Raw genomic sequence first — 6953 nt, 5'->3', positions numbered from 1 at the left:
CTTTGCCATTTTCAGACTTATGCCTCTTGCTTCTCTGTGTGTCCTCGTGAAAACAGGGTCTCAGGTAAACTCGATTCCATCAAACTACTCCGGTAGTTGTAGGAATAAAAGCATTCAGTGCATAGGAAACAGAGAGTAGAGCCATCCTAGTGCTAAATTATATTGGAAGCGACATGGAAGTGTGTTGCAAAGGATCCAAATCAAAATACTACTTCCCGATGACCTCAATGCAGCATCACTTCGCCTCTTGCTTGCTGTTGCTAAAGCTATTTTGAACAACTGTGTGCAGTGCTAAATCAAGTATCTTGCTTTTTATAACATAGTTAGATGGAAAAGAAGGGAAGTTTTAGTTGCATACGCAGAAAATGAAAGACCTTTAGTGACTTTCTGTTCACCTTGCTGACACTGCGGTCTGTCAGACTCAATCAAATTACTCTAATTTGAACATATGTCCCTTTTAAATTGTGCTGTCAAGACATCATCAGCACAAGTGAGCTACTGTAAGTTTCTGGGGGCGTAAGAGTCATGTCCAGATGTAACACCACAGCAGCCTGAAGGAACAGCACGGTGCAGCTCAGCAGGCGTCCGACTGGCTTTGTAGCCTCTTTAAATGTGACATGACTGGCAGACAACTTCTACTTTGAAGGCTGCCAACCAATTACATACACAGCAACACATGTATCCACTCAGAAGTAATTAGCCCTTTCCACACTTTTACCAATTGGATACGCATTTTCATGTGGACTAAAAGTCCTTGATTATGCTTTTAACGCTGCAGGCATTTTTGTCTTGGGGAGTGGTTCAAACAGAAGTTGCAGTCATGGATGCAATTACAGTTGCTCAGAGGTTGAAGGGTCTTCCCTTATCATTTCTCTAAGCCATGTCTGTTTCATACTCTTGACATGAATATAGCATAGATATGATTTAAGAGGTTGTAAACATAATCGACGGGCACAGACACCCTGTTGTTGAATAGCTTGCTTGCTCCACAGTGTTGCTTTTATTAAGATTTTAACTCTAACTGTTCAAATGTGATAATGATGTATGTCTGTGTATGCTTGTGAGTGTGTGTTTGTGTCTGTATTAGTTTCACTGAGCTCCACTAAAGTGTCAATCAAATGTTTGCATGGCCAGTCTCAGAGTAGAACGCTGAAAGAACCAGAGGAGATTTACAGGATTTTTCCCCCCCTAGGGTGCCTCGGCGTGATTCTCTTTTCAGATGGACACAGGGATCCTAGGCCAACAACCGAGCAACTTGAGTTTGGTAAAAAACACCAATATAAAAAAACGTAATCCTATGGAAACCACTCATTTGAGAGCAGGGGTGGCCGAAGGAGCAGGCTGGCATTATAATTTTCATGTGTTGGATGTAGTGGACAGTATGCTCTTTGTAGTAAGACTTGAATGATAAAAGCCTTTTTTGCCCTGAGATAGATTTTAATGATTTCAGTTAGGGCCACAGTTAAATAGCTATAAATTCTGTGCTTTGTGTCCCTGCGTTTGCATTTCTCCTGGGCAAAAAACCTGTTTAGGGTTCAGTTAAAACCACATTGCTTCATAAAATATAACACTGAAGAGCTTGCATGTGCAGTTTGTGTTGCTGTAACTCAATGTCCATGTATAGTAATCCTTCTCCTTTCTCTCCCAATAGTATAAGTCTGTGCATGTTTATGTTGGGGAGCTTTTTGTTCCACATAATGTTAAGAAACAGAGGGTGGTCCTTCTTACAGAGGGGGAAGAAGAAAAAGAAAAAACCCAGAACGAGTAACTGTCAATTTGCTTTGCCTGCAAGTCATCTTTGGGCAGTAAAGGTAACCAAAGAAAGAGTACTTCAACTAAGGTTGTAGTGAAATCAGAAAACAAACGTTAGAAGAAAAAAGGAACGTGTCATTTGCGTATAGGAGGTTGAGATACTGCCATTCATATACCATGTAGTGTTCCTTGATGTTCGCCAATACGTTACAAAACATCTTCAGGTAACCATTGGCCTTATAGATGTCCTCTAATGGTAGAATATTGTATGTATTTCAAAAATAACACCACAGAATAGCTTATCGTCTGTCTCATATGGTACCAGTATTCCTATTGTTATGTCTGTTGTGTCTTTTTGGCACTTTACTGTCTGACCTATCAATGCGTAGGTTAAATTTCTAATTACTTGAGTAATGTCATATATTTCCGTGCGTTCTACGTGAGGTACTGCTGCCTATGGATATAGATATGTGCCTCCAACAGCCCATGACATCCTTTTCATTTGAAAATAGAGAGTAGAGATATATAAAAAAATATGTTTTCAAATTGGTGTGAGATGTATAAAAAAAAGGAAATATATATCATATATGTGAAATGCATTTATTTATTTATTTTCAATGTCATCAATCTTTGAGGCCCTACCTCAGATTTTGTATTTATGTATAGAAATGCAATTGGATTATAGTATCTTTGCCAATAATAATATATCGCTATTATATCATATAATGTATAACCTATGAATCAATAAATAAATGTTATTGTTTTCTCTGTTGTCACTGTCTTTTAGACAAGCTCCCTGGCCCACTTTGTAAGTGGAGCCATAAACAACTTTGACAAGGAAATTAGGTTAACACAAGAAAAGAAGAGTCCCCCCGTGACCCGTCAATCAACTTTTACATTCAGCTGCCAAACAACTGAAGGCCTCACAGCTGTGTGAAAATATTACATACTGTTTGTTGTTTACAGGAAAATCATCATCAAAGAGGAGGAGATGTAAAAAAAAAAAAAAAAGAGGATTTGATCGCTCCTGTAGGCATGTTGTTTGTTGGTACACGTGTGCTACTGAACACCCCTGACTGTGGCAGACAAGCTTGCATATTTTATATCGAACTCATTTGAAATTCAAATTCATTTGCATGGAGCACGCTGGTTAATACAGCATCATGTACACAAGTAAGAGGTTCCTTCACATTGCTGGGAACCAGAAACAAACTACGTTCAGTGCTTCAGTGGCATCGATTCTTATTTATTCGTTATTAGAAGGCAGGAATTTAAAGTGATTGCAGTTCATTTGTAACAGACATACATTCGACAGATATTGACCGGTGATATAAATCAATACTGCCAATAATGATATTCACACACAAACGTTGGGTATTTAGTGGTCTCGCATTGCCATGTGTGGTCTGGTCTGGTAAAGGGGAGGAAATGCGTTGGCTTGTTTGTATTTCTTTAAACCAATCAGAATGAATGAATGAATGCTTTATTTCAAACATGTGAAAAATAAATAACACTTGAAGCACTAGTCATTAAAAACCCTTTGTATGTTTGAAAAGGAGCAGGAAGAAGCATTTACTGATTAATTCCTACCCCTTCTCAACTAAGTACCTAGTACTATAGGTTTTCTTACTTCCTGTGTATCCTGTTTTTTTATTTTTTTTATTTTTTTAATACGTTCAACAAAACAAACAATCACCAACAAACGACAGAATAACCGCTTGTGTAAAAATAAATAAATGACAAGTATGGCAAAATGTGAGAACCCTAGTGTTTGTCGTACCCCTCTTCTTCCCTGTACCTTGTAAACACCGTCCGTTTGTACCGTTGTTTGAATTCGCTCATGGTTAGACATTGTCTGAGCTCCTCCGCTCGTCTGTTCCACACTTTCACTCCACATACTGAAATGCAAAAAGTTTTTAAAGTTGAGCGTGCATACAGATGTTTCAGATTCAGTTCCCCCCTCAGATTATAACCCCCCCCCCCTTCTCTCTGGAAAAAAAACATGCTTGAATATTTACTGGTAACTGGAGTTGTTTGTTGCTCTATACATGAGTTGTAGCAACTGTACCTTTGCGAAATTGATACAGGTCGGGGAGGAGAATCCCAGCACTACACATCCAGTGAGCCAGACTAGGTAATTTGTAGCAAATTTGCAGCATTTCTGTTGCATGTTGAACATAGTTTTCTGAATAAAACGATTCTGAACACACATCGGTACATATGCAGCATCTTTTACCATCTGGAAAACGTGAGGGGTGGCGGTGGGCACTTTGTAACTCAGGGCGCAGCCGTCGCACACTAAAAAACTAGAAAGTTTGTGATCAAGTTGAGCCAAAGCTAAGCACTGACTGGACAAACGTTCTCATTTTACAGCTAAACAGTACACTGAAATTTCTGGATACATTTCATGTGAGAAATAGGCAATACAGAAACATATTGTTTATTCAAATTTGATCAGCGCTGCCTAGTTTCACAGTTTGAGCACCATTCACAAGCATTCATGCTCATGGTGGAATGTTTCAGATGCAGCACACAGGGTGCAGAGGTACAAGACTCTTCCACAGACCGTCTGTTTCATAGTGCCGTCAGGATATGGTGACTATTTTAGCAGATATGAAAAATTCAATGAAAGTTACCGACTTCAGCTTTAAAGAGATAAACGTGTGATTTCTGCACTTACACGGCATTTGTTTCACTACAGAGCACTTTATCATGCTGCACGAGTACTTGGTCCATCTCATTATGTGTCGACATTTTGCACCTGTGATTGATTTCATCTTTCTTATTCTCCAAAGGAGTTTCCATTCGGAGTAGCCAGATGAACCTCCTGAATTTGCCTCCGGCTCCTTCCACTTCAGCTGCAGCTGTTTGAGAGTCTACCCAGGGGATGAGCAATTAAAGAAGGGAAGAATTTTTTTGCTGAAAGACAAAAAAAGCTACAAATCTAAAGTTCTGTTATTTACCTAAATGACGCAATTTACCCAGATTAACATGGGGCTTTTGCATTACTTTCCAAGGAGATATGCACACAAGACACGATAATTGAGACAAGACAAGAAAAGACCCATGCAGTTATTACAAACCAGAGGGGAAATTCTCTCTTTTGTTTTAAGATATAGCATCATTTACCGTCTGTTGAAAGCAATAGGACCTGAAAGTTTTGTCGAGTAAAAGTGCAGCCATCTGTACTGTCAGCTCCGTCCTTCTTTTCTCAGCCTATGGTATAATATATTATCAAAAATAAAGTTTGATGTGCTCAAGAACACTTTGTCTCCTTTTTGCAGGTGGTGACATTCAGACATTTATCATTCTGACCGCGGCAGTCTCACCGACAGCCTGTTTGTTTACTTCACCATCAGTTAAAAGTTGCCTGGCCCTCGGCTTGAAGACGCAAAAAACCCAGCTCACAGTTTCCCGCCTGTATTCAGCTGACAAGAAAATCCTTCCTGATTTATCTCATCAGCTGATGAAAGCTGATGCGATAAGGCAGGAAGTGAGCTGACCTTGAGGAGCTGAAAGAAAACTTCACCACTACCAAGAAAATATACTTTTAAATCAATCTCGGGGGGTTATCAGAACCAGCTTTACTGGCAAAGTGTCTATACACATCCAAGGAATATGACTCAGTTTGTTGTTCTATCTATCTATATAATCATGGTAGTTAGAATGATATGCGGTATATGGGATTGAAATGACTGTTCTGCCTATAGACACACACTGCATGAGTTACAGTGACGTGCAGTGAGGGTTGGGGTTGGGGAGGCACTGACTCACAAGTCAGATTTACAAACATACAGTTGGATGCCAATAGGATAGGATGAGAGAATAGGAGCGAATAGGATGCTGAAAACCATTTTAAAACACAAGAGCCACTGTATATTGCAGTATATCTTACCTTTACTTGTACATGACTTCTCGCTTTGACTGAAAGTCCAGCTTTGAAAGATTTCTTAGTTTATAAATCAAATCCTCCATTTTCAGGGTGAGAAATGACAGCTTGTCGCTAAGCTCTACAGCATCGCACAGCACACTTCTGTGTTTACTTTTTGCACACAGGTTAGAGTTCACCGTGACCTACTGGCTATTAGGCTGCTCACTATCGCCGCCTAACTTGAGGCAGAGGTACTGCCGGCCTCAAGGCAGGCAGTACCTCTGTGGATTTATGTCTTATCAATAAGATGTAACTATTACACACATACGTAAAATACATTACTGAACACCATGGAAAAGAAGACGTATGCTTTTATTACATAAAAGTGTCCTCAACCATCATAATGGAAACATACACAGAAATGGGAACAAGCACGCGCAGAGGGCACGCGCTCAATACAGTTTGTGAGTGATTGCGCAATCTGGAGGGAGGCACGGCTGTCCGTGCCTCACCTCTCGCATCCGAAGCGACTCCGCTTATTTAAATAGGAAATACAGAATTTTCTGCCATTTTTACCATAAAAACGGTCAAAATACATTAAGAACCACACCAAAATCATAGTCCAGAGGACAAATATTAATACTTGTTATTTTATTATTTCGTTTCTTTTTCCTCTCATGATGACAGGGGAGGCGCAGCCTCACCTGCCTCCCCTGACTGCACGTCGCTGATGAGTTACAGTATTGTCCCTCTCACACTCAAATTTCATTCAAAGAAAATGATTTTATGCTGTGCTAAATCTTTGTCACCCTGTTAATGTCTTATCCCATACCCTGCATTGCAGAAAAGTATTATAAGTTTTTAAAAAAATACCACGCTTTGTTTGTGTTTTTATACAGCCCATGGTTGAGAGGTATAGATTACAACAGCAGCGGTTAAATGTTCCTCTTTCTTCACCGGCCAGTTGCAAACTTGAGCGAATGTAAGCTGCAGAGTTGATAATTCTTTGCGTTTGTACAACTCCCTTCACATATATAGATATCCTTTGAGTAGCCTATAATAATCAATGTGTGGCAATAAATATACATTTTATTACACAAACGTGACAAACTAAGGAAAAAAATATAAAACTTAATAATTTAAAAAGCCACAAAGTCTTTGATCTCTGCTTTCTTTTTTGCTTTAAAAGAAATGTGTTCACACTAACAAATAGTGATTGAACCATCCAATGCTAATCCACCTAAAAACCTTCTACAACTACCATTTAAACAGTGACATCATTGTACATCATCATGAGTCACTTATTCACTTCTTCTTCCAGGTCGTGTGG

Source organism: Echiichthys vipera (genome assembly GCF_963691815.1).
Source record: "Echiichthys vipera genome assembly, chromosome: 1".
Taxonomy (NCBI): Eukaryota; Metazoa; Chordata; class Actinopteri; order Perciformes; family Trachinidae; genus Echiichthys; species Echiichthys vipera.
Note: the sequence above shows the minus strand (reverse complement) of the source record.